Source organism: Peromyscus leucopus, chromosome 5, assembly GCF_004664715.2.
Source record: "Peromyscus leucopus breed LL Stock chromosome 5, UCI_PerLeu_2.1, whole genome shotgun sequence".
In the NCBI taxonomy this organism is placed as follows: Eukaryota; Metazoa; Chordata; class Mammalia; order Rodentia; family Cricetidae; genus Peromyscus; species Peromyscus leucopus.
Window position 1 is genome coordinate 136,315,813 of NC_051067.1, and position 16,082 is coordinate 136,331,894.

General features: G+C 38.9%; 1 long non-coding RNA gene across 2 annotated transcripts in view; it reads left to right on the forward strand.

Moving 5' to 3' along the window:
• LOC119088104 overlaps positions 1 to 16,082 on the forward strand; it is a 121,785-nt gene that overhangs the window by 15,420 nt on the left and 90,283 nt on the right. The gene's annotated exons all lie outside the window — the stretch shown is intronic.

Consider the following 16,082-nt stretch of genomic DNA (forward strand, 5'->3'; position numbering starts at 1 on the left):
TGTACAGCCCCCTAGGTCTTAAAGGTATATGTCTCCAATGCTGGCTCTATCCCTGAACACACAGAGATCTATGGGATTAAAGGCGTGTGCCACCAATGCCACACTCTTGCTATGGCTCTAATAGCTCTGACCCCCGGGCAACTTTATTTATTAACATACAATCAAAATCACATTTCAGTACAATTAGATTACCACCACACACTACACCTGGCCTTGGATAGAATTCTGTCCAACCCTCTGCCCTATTTCCTTATGCCAATCCAGATCTGAGGGATCCAACTGAGGAACTAGAAGCACTAAGTCAGGGCAAGTGAGACTGAGAGGAAATACAAATCATAAGTTTCAGTGGAATGTGCTTCCTTTTTACACTCTTTTAGTGTGTATTAGTAAATATTTTCAATGATAAATAATTATTTATTATATCAAATCAACACAAAAATTTCTGGTTGCTTGTGACAGGGGTTGGCATAGCTATATTAGGACACCAAGAGTAGTGAAGAGATAAAAAGGAATACAATTTGGGAAAGATGCCCTCCATGATTCTTAGCAATCAGAAGGAATATATAAGGTTCTTGACACCATTGAGACTGTAAGAACATCATAGAGATCATGGTGGTTTGAAAGAAATTGGTCCCCAAAGGGAGTGGCACTATTAGAAGGTGTAGCTTTGGTGGTATGATGTATTTGTAGGTATGTTTTTATTGGAAGAAGTGTGTCATTGTGGAGGTGGGCTTTGAGGGTTCATATATGCTCAAGCAATGCCCAATGAAACAATCCACTTTCTATGCCTTCTGATCAAGATGTAGCCAGCACCATGTCTGCATGCATGCTGTCATACTCTGCCAAGATGTTAATGAACTGATCCTCTGAACTGTAAGCCACCACCTCAATTAAATGTTTTTCTTTATAAGAGTTGCTGTGGTCATGGTATCTCTTCACAGTGAAAGAAATTCTAAGACAGAAGATGATACCAGAGACTGGGGGTGTTGCTGTGATAGGCCTGATCATGTTTTTATTTGGAGGAATTTGGACTTTGGTACTTAGGGTTGGGAAAGCAGTGCAATGTTTTAAGGATGGCTTAATGGGCCATCCTAGTAGGATCATGGAAGATAGTGGTGGTAAGAGTTATTCGATCTACAGGGGGATGGCTCAAGAGGGTTCAGGGAAAAAGAATTTTAGGATGCTGCCTAAAGATTGTTCCTGTGAGATTTTGGTGAAGAAAGCGGCTGCTTGTTGCCCTTGTCTGAAGAGTCTGCCTGAGGCTAAAGTAAAAAGTTTTTAATTACTTCTGTTGGCAAAGAAATCTCAAAACAGCCTAGTGTCCTCTGTTGCGTGGTTATTAGTGGTAACTCTAATGAAGATTTGTAACGAAGAAGAGCAAGCTGAGCAAGGAAAAATACAAAATGTACAGATTGAGAAAAGTGGTACCTGTGTTCAAGGAGACAAACAGATTAAGGAATCAGATAAAGAGAGTGGTGACCTCAGTCAAGATTCCACCCAGCTAAATTTCCAATTTGTAAAAAGGAATTAAAGAAAAGCTTAGTGCCATGCCTTTAATCCTACCACTGGAAAACAGAGGCTGGTGGATATCTAAATTAGAGGCCAGCATGGTCTACAGAGCAAGTTCAAGGATAGTCAAGCTTAAGCAGTAACGGTAACAATCAAAAACAGAAAGGTGGTGATGATGTAATTGAATGACCGGGTTATGTTCCAGGCCCAGCAAGCAGCACAATGTGGCAACTTTGGCCACATGATTCTGGCTTTAGAGTTAAGAATAGAAGAAATAGGTAATGGAATTTGTCTCTGCACCTGAGGAAAGATGCTGAGGTCAGGCATGTGTCAGGGGTGTCCCTGAATAGAAATCTAGAGAGGCCATTTCCGAAGCTGTGAAGTGGAAGCCTGGATTGCCTTGGAGACCTAAGATGCTAGGGATGCCAGAGTCATGGGATACCTTCTGAGAAAAGCTGTTAACAGGGAGTGGAAACAGCTTAAGAGAAAGAAGTGTATTGCAGTCAACAAAGCTGAACGGAGTTGGAGTTCTGAAGAGACCTTAGACATGGAGATGCAGAGTTTAGAGTTTGTCCAGCTGTTTTTTGGTCTTGCTTTGGCCCAGTATTTCCTCAATATATTCCCTTCCCTATATTTTGGAAGGGTAGTGTATTTCCTGTGCTGTTATACATTGAAAGTATGTGATCTGCTTTTTGATTTTGATTTTACAGGGGATTAAAGTCAAAGATTGCATGAATATCAGAAGCAACTTTGAACTTTAGACTTTTAAATACGTTTGAGACTGTTATAGACTATGGGGAATTTTAAAGTAGGACTGAATATATTTTTGCATTATGATATGGCAACAAGCCTTTGGGGAATGAAATGTGGTCATTTGAAAGAAAATGGCACCCAAAGGAAGTGATACTACTAAGAAGTATGTTTGTAGGTATGTTCTTATTGGCAGAAGTGTGTCACTGAGGAGGTGGGTTTTGAGGGTTCATATATGCTCAATCCATGTTCAGTGAGACAGTTCACTTCCTGTTGCCTTTTGATCAAGCTGTAGCTAGCATCATCACATCTGCCTGCATGCTGCCATGCTCCCTGCCATGATGATAATGACACTGAATTTCTGAAACTGTCAACCAGCCGCCACAATGACATGTTTTCCTTATAAGAGTTGCTGTGGTCATGGTGTATCTTCACAGCAATAGAAACCCTAACTAAGACAGAGATCATACCTACCTACAGAGCTAAACAGCAAATGGCTATTTCTCCATAAAATGATCTGTTTTGCCTTTTTATGGTAATTCTGAGTAATTTTTTTTTTAGAATACATAAAATGTACTAAAAGTAAGTAATAGGGAAAAATAAAATAAAATACAATAATTTTTCTAAGAGTACACTAGCTCAATAGTGTCCAATAAAATATAGTATGTTGCACAAAGGATATAAAGGAAGGCTGCTAACCCAGTTGTAATATAAACAACAGATTCATATTTAAATTTTATGCTCTCTACTGAAAAACACCCAAACTAATATGAAATCAGCAAAGCATATTAATGATAAATGTCATTTAGCCCAAGGTAGATAAAAATATTTTCATTTCAAACTATAGTCAATAAAATTGCTAATGAGACATTTTATACATTTTAATTTTAATTTGCAAAATGTAGCATGAAGATTCTCCTCACAGCACATCTACTTTGGACTGCTACTTTTCAAGTCTTCAGAAGACACATGTGGTATAGTTTTGTGAGGAATAGTATTGATCTCCAACTCTATGTTCTTCAGGATTTCTTTCCCAAAATTCTGATTCATATTTTCAGTTTTATAATTCACCTTTAACTGTAGAGATCCAATACTTAATAAGATTCTTCTCTCTCCTTTGCCTCTAATCTCTGTGCTTCACTTCTTAGATTTGCTGATTTTGATCAATAGAATGACTAGCTCTCTTCCCATAATCATTCAAATTAGAATTCAGAAAAATGTCTTCCACTCTTTATGATCTGTTATTCATCCTCAGTTGACTACAGATCAAAACCACCCTGAATCTGTACCCTCTTGTTTCTCAACTATTAGGGATTTTTTTAAATTTTTTATTTCTGAATTATTAAGAACATCCTAATTGTTTTATCCATGTCCATTCATTTACACATCCTCACTTCATCTAATCACCCTGTATATTAAAAAATTGCTTCCTAGACACAATGTGATGAATTAACCTGCTAAATAGAGAATGATAGATTATAAGTATATAAGGACAGAAGGATATAAGGGTATAAAGGTATAAGGATGTAAGGGTATAACAGTAAACATTTAGAATACAACTAGAAATTACACCAGCTTAGGAAAGTGGTTGTAGCAGGATCTGTTCTATGGTCCCTTACCTTACTAGACTCAGGTAGTAAGCTAGGTTTATGGTACCAGAAATGAATTCTCTCCTATTGAGTGGGATTTATGTTTCACTAGATGGCTGCTTAGTTGTCTTAAGGACATCAGTACCACTAACGCACCTTTCAGGATATCTTGCTATTCTGGTCATTGTTGTGGTTTGTAGACATTATGGCTGGGTAGGAATATTGATTCCTTTCCTCTCTTGGCAACTTGCATAGATCCTCCTGGTACTATGAGAACTATTTCTCAGGGAGGAGGATTCCATCTCTATTCCTTCAAATCCTATGTCTAAAGTATGTAGTATATTCAACAATAGGGTCTTATCATTGGTTTCTCAGAGGCACCAAGATGAAAGGCAGTAACCTGTATTGATTTGGGGGACTCTTGGAATCTGCTGATGAAAATCTTGAAAAGATGGTTCCTATGTTTTGTGTTGGGGTTTTGTCAAATAATTTATGGCTTTTGGTGAAGCATTATCAACATGAGTGGAATAACTTCATTTAAACTCTATATGTGTGTATACATGTACACTTACATCTATGCAAAATTTTAAGCACACATAAAATAATATGATTTCCTATGGATTTTAAAAAACATCCTTAGTTTTTTATCCTTTCTTTAAAGTTTCACGTGTGTGTGTGTGTGTGTGCGTGTGTGCGCGCGCCCTCGCACATTTGTGTACATGCATGTGAAGACTGAATATTGACCTAAAGTGTCTCCCTAAATTATGCTCTATCTTACATTGGAGGTTAAGTATTTCAACGAACCTGGAACTCGTTGATCATTGATTCAGCAAGACTAGCCAACTGCAGGGCTCCAGAGATCTTCTCTTCTACACTCCCCTACCCTGCCACGCCCTGACTGCCCAGGTCAAAAGATGTGCTTTGCTTTCCATGTGGGTGGTCAGAATCCACACTCAGGGACTTAGCAGATAACACTTCACTGATAGAACCATTCCTCCCATTTCCTCAAGTCTTAGTAATGTTTTAGGTCAGAGTAGCAGTTAACTGTTGGTGATGAAAAAGAAAACGGGAAGGCTCTGTGCCTTCTCCTTGGTTGCAGGAGTGTTTGTTTTGGGAGATTTTTCAAAACTACACTCAACAATTTGCGTGTGTGTGTGTGTGTGTGTGTGTGTGTGTGTGCGCGTGCGCGCGCGCACTTTTCCATATGTGTTCTATTTCAATAAAAATGTAATAAAAGCAGCTTTGTTTGTACTTCTTTACTTTTTCAACACAGTACATTATCTTCCTGCTTAGCTTCACTGCCAAATGTCTGCAAGGAATAATCTATGCCTGTTGTCTCTCTTGTTTCTAACATCCCACTCCTTCCCAGCCCATTACAATCTAGCTTCTGCCTTGCTGCTCTGGAAGTGCTTTTGCCAAAGTAACCAGTGACCTCCTAATTGCTAATTGTCCCTCTCCAGGGCTCATTGTACTTGACCTCTCCAAGCCATCTGACACTGCTGACCACCCCTTATTTGTAATCCACTCCTCCTCTGACCCATTCTCATTCTTTTCCTTTCCCTTGGACCATTTCAATTAAGTCTTCCTCCTCCCCTGCTTGACCCCCAAGCACTAGTGTTTTTCACTTCTTCTTGTTGTGGCTGCTATAAAATAAGAACTAAAATCTGCCTGCCTGGAGATGTGGTTTCCATATCTCAAAGCACTTAAAACAAAACAAAACAAAAAACAACTATGAATGACTTGCCACTGTATAAAATCAGCATATTTCACACACATATAAATTCATATTTTGGGGACATTGGGGAAATTTGGTAACTTGGAATAAAATTGAATTGAGCTTCTTGAGGAAGCACCAGTTTTTCAAAGTCAGATTTTGTGTGTTTTTTCAGTAGAAGAGGGGTCTCACTTACAGCTGCATTCACAGAGCCCGCTTGCAAGTCCTAATGTACTTGAGTTTCTTGCAATAATAATACCTACATCTTTAGAACAGAGATGCCCAGCAGTATATACAATCACCCAGGAAACTCATCTAAATGCTTCTCCCCACATCAGGGAAAACAATGCTACTGGCATTAGGTAGGGCCACAAAAACTGCACCTAAAATGGCCCCAAACCTATGTAAATCCAAGACAGACTAAGGTCCAGCATGGAGATGGGGGTTGGACACACAACACCATCCCTAGCTGTAGGGTGAATGGTGATTTTAGCTGCTAGAAAATGGACAGTTTTAGTTGACTGTATGTTGGTAGAAGACCACACATCCAAGAATGTTTGGGCAGCACAGAACTATTTTGAAAGTTTTTTTTAAAGGCAAATAGTTCTTATGTATGTTGCCTATGGAGGACACCATTGGGGAGGTTATTACTATGTGTGTGTGTGTGTGTGTGTGTGTGTAAATTGCATTTAGTCGGAGTTGACATCACATATTTTGCTTACTTTCTCTCCAGTTCATCAATGTGTGTAATACTGGGTAGAGTCATGTCTACCTGTGGCTATGAAGGTGGATCACAGTCTTGATTCAATACTAGTAATGTACTAGATGTCTAGGAAAGAAAGAAAATAGAGCAAATGTTTGAAAGAAAGATAAGTGTTTTCTGAGATAGAGCTTAGGTTCACTGGCAATATACTCAGAATGCAAAGGCCAGAGAAATGTGGAATTGAAGAACAGATAGTGAAGGATAAGAAAAAAATGAAGACTGAGCTAGAGAAGGCATGCTAAAAGAGGGGGCTTTAGATATTCAGATCTGATAAGTCAATCTGTTTAGTACAGAAACACTTGAGATTTGAGTTTGGAAAGATGTTGTTGGAGCTTAGTAGAGTTCAAAGGCCTTACAGTTGAGAAGATAAGCCTCTACAAGAAAGGGGCACTATGTGTGCATAGATACCTTTTAAGTACAAATGTCAGAAACAAGATATTGTTATTTATTATTCTTGTTTTCCTAAGATTTATCTCTGTTGTTCAGTTAATATATCTACACTTTTGGGGTCACAGTGATGAAAGTACTTAGTGCCACCAAAGTGTAAACACTTTGGTGAAAAAAAAATGCCTTCAGCAAATCCCATCTAGGACAAAATAGTTCAGTGAGTAATAAATACTTAAACAGCAGAAGCATGTATAAGCAGTGTATAGCTTTCCTAACATGTTGTATACACAAACTCATCTCATTTTACCATGTAAGACACAAGGCAAGACTGTTCTAAACTAACAGATGGACAAAACAGGAGCAGTTCATGAGTCCTCATTCCTCCACTTTGTTTACTTTTTAGCACATTTTGTAACCTGATGGAGATACTGGGAAGCAATAGCCAGTGCCTTTAGTACTGTAACAATTACTGTTTGCCAACTATGATTTGAACTTAGAATGCACTCTCTTTACTTAAAAAATATTGAGAGATGTTTTTTTCAAATTTTCTTTCTGAATCTGATGTTCAAAATTCATTTTTACTTAGGGTTCAATAAGAGTGAACCTGTGGATTGTCTGTAGCAGAAAACATGTATGTAAGGAAGGGAGTTTCTAGAGTGAATCACAGAAATAGAGAATGAGGTCTGAGTGCCCTGACTTTCCTTTTTCCTCCCGGCATTTTCATATAATTTCTCAACTCATGTCCTCTAGACACAGGATATAGGGGAAAGGATATAATGTTTGTATTCTGAAGGGGTTCCAGTATTATGTCAAGCATGTATTTGCCCTTTAGCTGTATCAATAACAATCATGTGAAGAGAAGAAGGAATTAAACTCAGATTTTCTATCTACAATATAGGTTTGATAAAAAAATATGTATATTATTCATTTTGTAAAACATGAAAAGCCACAATGAACATATTCCACGTGGGAGAAGCACACAGACCATTACATTTTTGCACCTTTACTTTCAAAAATGTCCCTAAGCTCTAAACATTAATTGCTCATTGCCAAAGTTTAGACTGAACAAAACAGTTTGTTTCCATAAATATCATCTAAAAATTCAGTGTATGTTTGGAATCCATGTTTTTGAATATAAATGCAAATTGCTAACAAGTGGTAAGATACCCGGCAGTTTCTGAGCTATGTTGTAGATTAATACATATTTAATTTCATAACGAAGTCTAACAGAATGGTATCTACCGACCCTGTATTTCTTTAAAATGTGCAATCATATGAACAATAATGTGTAATATCTAGTTAAACATGTTTGAGGTACATAAAGGCTACATCAGGTTTCTCATCTTGTATGTTTATAGTTTGTCTCTGTAATTAAATATCTTTCACTTTCAAAGACAACATACGTTTCTTCTCGATCAACATGTGGAATCACTGGAATTGGACTTTTAAATGGAAACGTCTGTCATTCAGTATAATCAGAGAAAATCATTAAGACTTTACACAAGTCTAAAGGGAGAAGAAAATCAAAATTTTCAAAGTTTATGAATAACTTTTAGACCCAGTAGTGAAGACCACAAGTTTTTAACTCTATTACTTAATGCAATACTGTTCTTACTTACTGTCTCAAGTCTTCCTTCATCCAGCCCACTCTCCATGTTGGTATCTGATGATTTTTCTTGGACTCTTTATGGCCTCTGGGATAAAATTCATATTTTAATGTCTCCCTGCTGAGATGAAGCCATATATACACAGCCAAGAAGAATGGACAGCTGAATTAAAAAACTGTCAACAATTTCCAGAATTTAAAATCCTGAATCATGACAGGACACTAGTGGAATTCAGGTGTTTCTGGTACGTGGACTGCTCTCACCCAATGTGAGGTTGAACTGTTGACCTTGTGTACATCCTACTTCACAAATGAGTCTGTCAGATACACTAAGCCTATAGGCTGAAGATGATGCCCCAACACTGCGGAGAAACCTCAGGTGACTGCCCAGGCAGCTGGCTGTTTCTGTCAACTCACAAAATTTTTTGGAAGTTGCTTGCATGCACTTCCTGTTTTTATTTTTGTTAGCTAATATTATTCCCTTCTTGGGTCTCTGAGGGAGTTGAAGATTAGTTAGTTATGGTTGAAGATTAGTTAGTTATAGTTGAAAATTAATTAGGATAGAAAGTGCATTAGATACATCTTGGAATTACCAAAATAGGATAGATAATGGAATTATTTTCTCTGATTTGTCAAATACCTATTTAGGTATTTATTACTTGTATATATTATATATAGTTATTGTACTTTTGTATATAGTTTTTCTTTTGTTAGTTATAACCTTTTGCTTTTTTTCTTTTTATTAAAATAGAAAAGGGGAAATGTGGTGGTAATCTAATTGTACTGAAATATTATTTTGATTGTATGTTAATAAATAAAGTTGTCCGGGGGTCAGAGCTATTAGAGCCATAGCAAGAGTGTGGCGGTGGTGGCACACGCCTTTAATCCCATAAGATCTCTGTGTGTTCAGGGATATAGCCAGCATTGGAGACATATGCCTTTAAGACCTAGGGGGCTGTACATTCAGACAGTGACGAGGCAGTCATGTGTTTGGGTTTACAACCAATGAGAAGGCAGAACAACATACTATAAAATAACGAACTGACAGGAAGTAGGTCTCTTTTCGCGAAGCTGGGACAGCAGGAGGAAGGGTGAGATTTTAGCTCTGAGCTCTGACCTCTCGGCTTTCTCTTTTACATTGTTTCTGTGTTTCTTATTTAATAAGACGGTTGGTTACATCTATATCTCCCCTTTACCTTCATCTCCTCTTAGGATTCTATTTTTCTTTAAAAATTTTTGTTTCATTTTACATACCAACCCAGTTCCCCCTCCCTCTTCTTTTCCCACTCACCCCCCCCATCCGCTCCTGAGAGAGAGAGAGAGAGAGAGAGAGAGAGAGAGAGAGAGAGAGAGAGAGAGAGAGAGAGAGAGAAAGGCCTCCCATGGGGAGTGAACAAAAGCTTGGCATATCAGGTTGAGGCAGGACCAATCCCCTCTTCCCTGCATGACATCATGAAATTTGCAGGCAAATGGATGGAACTGGAAAAAAAAAAATCATCCTGAGTGAGGTAACCCAGACCCAGAAAGACAAACACGGTGTGTACTCACTTGTAAGTGGATATTAGATGTAAAGTAGAGGATAACCAAACTACAACCCTCAGCCCCAGAGAAGCTAGGTAATAAGGAAGACCCTCAGAGGGACAGCATGGATCACCCTTGGAAGGGGAAATAGGCAAGATTTCCTGGGTAAACTGGGGGCTGGGGAAGAGGACATGGGAGATGAGAACATGAGGAAATGGGATGGTCCAGTTGGGGGAGAGATGGAGAGGAAGAACAATGAAAGAGATATCTTAATAGAAGGAGACATTATGGCATTAGGGAGACATCTGGTGCTAGGAAAATTCCCAGGAATCCACAAGGGTGATCCCAGCTAAGACTCCTAGCAATAGTGAAGAGGGTGCCTGAACTGGCCTTCCCCTGTAATCAGATTGATAACTACCCTAATTGTCATCATAGAACCTTCATCCAGTAACTGATGGGAGCAGATGCAGAGATCCACAGCCAATCACTAGGCAGAGCTCCAGGAGTCCAGTCAAAGAGAGGGAAGAGGGATTATATGAATAAGAGGAGTCAAGATCATGATGGGAAAACCCACAGGGACAGCTGATCTGAGCTAATGGGAGCTCACTAACTCTGGACTGACATCTGGGGAGACTGCATGGGTCTGCACTAGGCCCTCTGAATATGAGTAATAGTTGTGTGGCTTGGTCTGATTATGGGCCTCTGGCAGTGGGGCTAGGATTTATCCCTAGTGCATGAACTAGCTTTTTTGGAGCCAATCCCCTGTGGTGGGACACCTCACTCTTAGGATTCTATTAATGCTTCTCCAGGCATAGTAGTCAGTGACTTAGTCACTTTATTTCTGTTGGAATTAGTTTTATGTTTCTACCTTCTCATAATAATGTTTTGGGATTTTGCAGATGACCTTAGCACATCACACTCAATAGCTGAGTCATCTGAAAAAACACAGATGTTTTTAATCCAGGAAGCTGAGTCCCTTTACAGAAACTTAAAATGATATTTGAGGACTACATCTCTAAAGACACTGCAGTGCTAACTAAGCATGAAACTGACACATTCTTGAAAGAGGCTGATATCGATGACTCTGGATTAATAAATTTCTAGTTCACACTTTGGATGTATAGAGAATGAGTACAATGCTTCTTTTGTAGAAAGGATTTAGAAAAACGCCTGAGAAAAAAACCAGCCAGTGTTCTTATTTTTATATGTTCAAGATTAGGAGGGTGTAAATAGTGGTATAAGGGACGGTCTTGGTTTTATAATGGGGAAGACACAACTTGAGTGAAGTTTCTGGCTAGTCCCTTTTATCAGCATATAGATCTTCTGCCCCAAGGTACTTGCCAACTCCTGAGACTGAACTGAGCACCTCATCGCTCCAATGAAACCAAGAAGAGATAAGCTGAGATTTTCTGAAACAGATGATTCATCTTCTTAAACTTCACCCATTTGTAAACAAAAGCTTGAAGTCCACCCCACAGACACATAGGAAGTACTAAGCAACATGGAGAGATAGTAAACATGAAAGAATACAACATTACCATCTCAAGACCAAGTTTGAGAAATAGAGGTAGATGCTGTCTCAATGCTCCTTTCTTTTTTTTTAATTAAGAAATTTTTTTCATTCATTTTACACACCAATCAAAGATCCCCAGCTTCCCTCCTCCCATTCCCTCAGCCTCCCTTCCCAACCCATCCCGCACTCCCTCCCACAAGAAGGCTAGGCCTCCCATGTGGAGGCACATTCAGTAGAGGAAAGTCCCAGCCCTTGCCCCTGCCTCAAGGCTGCGTGAGGTGTCCCATCACAGGTAGTGGGCTCCACAAAGCCCTCTCATGCACCAGAGATGGATTCTGATCCTACTGCCAGGGGGCCTCCCAAGCAGATCAAGCTACACAACTGTCTCACCATGCAAAGGGCCTAGTCCATTCCCATGTAGGCTCCACAGCCATTGATCTAACTCTCATGAGTTCCCTCTAGTTTGGTTTTGTTGTCCCTACATGTTTCCCCATCATGATCCTGCTGTACTTGCTCATTGAATCCCTCTTCTCTCTCTTTGACTGGACTCCTGAAGCTCTGTCTAGTGATTGGCTGTGGATCTCTGCATCTGCTTCCATCAGTCACTGGAGAGAAGCTCTGTGATGACAGTTAGGGTTTTGACCGGTCTGATCTCTGGGACAAGCCAGTTCAGTTCAGGCACCCTCTCCACTATTGCTAGTAGCCCAGGTTGGGGTCATGCTGTGGGATGTTCTGTATGCTCTGAATGTGTTGCTCTGATTGGTTAATAAATAAAGTACTGATTGGCCAGTAGCCAGGCAGGAAGTATAGGTGGGACACAGAGAGAGAAGTCTGGGAAGTGGAAAGCTGAGTGAGGAGATGCTGCCAGCCACTGCCATGAGAAGTGAGGTATAAATTACCAGTAAGCCATGAGCCACATGGCAACTTATAGATTAATTGAAATGGGTTAATTTAAGATATATGAACTAGATAGCAAGAAGATTGAACCATTAGGCCAAACAGTTTAAATAATATTAGCGTCTGTGTGCTTATTTGAGTCTGAGTGGCTACCACCCTGGGCGGGACTGGAGATAACTCCAGCTACAGGGTCATCCTTGGGGATTCCTGACAACTTCCCTAGCACTGTTTTTTTTTTTTTTTCCTATCCCTATGATGTCTCCCTCTATCATGGTATCTCTTTCATTGCATTCCCCCTTCCTCCCTGTTCTAGCTCAACCATCCCATTCCCTTATGCTCTTATCCCCTATCCCCTACCCTCCATTGCCCACCCCTCATCCACAGTTTACTCATGGAGATCTCATCTATTTTCCCTTCCCAGGGTGGTCCATGCATCCTCCTTTGGGTCTTCCCTGTTAGTTAGCTTCTCTGGAGTTGTGGGTTGTTGCCTGATTACCCTTTGCTTTATATGTAGTATCCACTAATGAGTGGGTATATACCATGTTTGTCCTTCTGAGTCTGGGTTACCTCACTCAGGATGGTATTTTCTACATCCATCCATTTGCCTGCAAATTTCATGATGTTATTGTTTTTCTCTGCTGAGCAGTACTCCATTGTGTATATGTACCACATTTTTTTAATACATTCTTCAGTTGAGGGGTCGATGCCCCTTTCTTTCCCTTCACTGCTCAGTTATTTTTTCCATTCTCTGAACACACAGAACCTAAAGGGCAAATGGAAGAGCAGCATATAAAACACTGGGGTTTTCTGTTCAGGACTATGTTATGATACTACAGCTAATTCAGGTATGTTATCTATGGAATGACATTTTCTGAGTGCCAACCTCACTAATCCCACAGGCATGCAAGCTGGATAAGAAGCCCACCTGCTAATCCAAAGAAACACTTGTAGACTGAAATACCCATGATAACCCTTGCAGCAGAGGACACCAGAGCCATTCCACTTTTTATCTGAGTTAGAGACAGCTGTTCTATGGACTTCTAGGGACATGGTTTGGAAATCATGCTTTCTTATATAAAGAAGACTAGGGAAACAACCTCTGGATCAATGTAGCACTGAGCCAAAACTTTTCCTTAAATATACGGTTATTTGAGTCATTTGGGGTTTTCCTTTCTCATGCTGTTGTGTAGGTATACATTGGAGGCTGTTTATTATCATTCACATTGTTTTATTAAGTTAATTGATGGTTATATATAACCATCAATTAACTTAATAAAACAATGTGAATGATAATATATATATATATATATACAAGAGTATAAACAAGAAACATATAAAAATAAACAGTCTGATCAACACTGAAAAATGTGTTTGGAATGATGAATTTACCAGTATACTTAGTGAAGGGCTCTAACAGGGCCAGGCATGGCAAACATGGTGCCAGCAGACCCTGCCTTTCCTCTCTCTTGCTAAACCACTAGATTCCATTATTTAGCCAGCTTCCCATTCCTAAAGCTGGTCATCAAAAGCCATTCCCTTATCTGACCACTTCCTTATGCCTGACTCATCCCTGAGGCTGACCACCAAGGTCCAGCTATCAGAATTTCCTATTTGGCTACAATGACTGACAGGTTCAGTCAGAACCTACCAACTCATCCTAGCTCACCCTAACATGAACCTTGCCTGTTTTCCCTTTAAAAGTCACCCCTGCAAAGCCGTTTGCTGGTGTTTCCGTCTGATTCAGATGAAGCCACCTTATCTCTCTGTCCTGCTTAATAAAGAATCTCGGCCGGGCGTTGGTGGTGCATGCCTTTAATCCCAGCACTCGGGAGGCAGAGCCAGGCAGATCTCTGTGAGTTCGAGGCCAGCCTGGGCTACCAAGTGAGCTCCAGGAAAGGCACAAAGCTACACACAGAAAAACCCTGTCTCAAAAAATAAAAAAAAAAAAAAAAATCTCTGTGTGTTGGAAATTGGTTTTTCTTCTGTGTTTGGGTGTGTTTTATGCCTAATCCGGGGTCCAGAAGGGAGCACCCAGTGGTGTGAGGGTCCCTTTACTTAGTGGTTTAAAAAGGCAAAGTAACTATGACAAATAGGAACTGTCTATAAGTGAAGATTAAAAGGCAAAATGAAAATTCTGGTAAGGTCTTAGAAAGTTACAAAATAGTTTAGAAAACAAAAACATCTGGAAGTGTTTTGTTAAATGATTCAGAGATACTTTTTCTTTGAAATATATTTATTCAGTAACACACCTTTTCCAAAATTAGAGACCAGTAAATATGTAATGTAACTGGGGTTTGGTGAAATATACTTTTTCTGGAGAGATTTCACATCTTTATTAACCAAAATCCAATGCTGTCTAATATTTCTGACCACATATTAGGTTTTTTAGCTTAACATGTGAGTTACATGCATTATGGAATGCATTTGAATTAAGTACAATTTGGAGTATTTTTTATTTATACTCATGGTGCTCTGACTGAATATTTCATCAATAAATCCTTATTTAAGCTTTCTTGGGCTTAACAGGACAGCTCATTTCATGGAATTAGAATCTGTCAGTGTCATTACAAAAGCTGAAAAGCTAATCGTTAATTTGGATTTGTTGGTTTCTTGTTGTAGTCTAATGTGTTTCCTTCAGGATTCTGTAATCTGTCTTGTAAAGTGTTTAATTGTATCTTTATTTTACTGATTATCTTGCTTCAGAGTATTTTAGAAACACATTCACATTTATGTAATTTTGTGAAACATGTTTTATACTTCTTTCCCCTTTTCTATTATTGTGACATAGAGTCTCATTACTTTCCTGTTTGTTTCCAGTATAGTAATTTCAACTACTTTTGTAGATAATTCTGTCTTTCAATTTCACAGAACTCGTTTTGAACTTCAGAGTTGTTTTGGAAGCAGCAGTTGGTCCATTTTCAAGTCTTTTCATGGCTTGATTCGAAAACAAAGTGGCCATGTTCTGTACTTTCTGGGGGCAAATGTATACTTATATTTTATAACAGTAATTCTGCCTTTGATTTATAATATTTTGTTTTTAGTGGTTTAACTTGATATCTCTGCCATTCCATGTTGAACTAAAGGCTAAATGGATACAATTTTTGCAGCAACTTCTCAAATGTGTTTCTAATCGGCATGCAGCAGCCCCTCTCCATTAAGCAGATCTTCCCATTTTATGTTCTTTACTCAAAGCTCATTATTTTGCATTTACTGTGGTGAACTATATTTGCCATCTATTAGTGTAGACACTTAGGTGTTCTCCATTTTGATGCATGCCTTAAAATGTTGCTCTGACTTGCTTTTCTAGTCATTTAAACGTAATCTGTAAAAATGCAGGTTAAAGGTAAACCCTGTGTGGCCTGGTTTATTTATTGATCTTTTTCAAAAATAGATAAATTATGAAGAAACTTACCAGTAGGAAAAGAAATAATGATTGGATAGACTTACTGTCTTGCCCTTAGCTTTTACATGAGCGTCACTGATTGTACATGATAATAATAAGAGAACTTGCCTAAAGGGTGTAAAAGGAACTAACATGACTTTCTCATAGCTCCTATCCAATAAATGTGATCTGTGTTTCACCATCTCTGTGCTTCCAGTCAGACATATTCATAGATTTCAGTGAATGGGCTCACAGGTACCAGAATTTCGTAAACTATTCTGATTGGAGTAGTGTGAAAAGCACTGACAATACAATTAATTGAGTTAAATACAATTACTGGAATCGTATAAGAATAAAAGGGCTTTTATGAATTATGAGTTGATAATTCTAATTTATTTAGATATATTGGTAAATACAATAGTAAAAATCTGTAGAGTGAGTACTACAATCA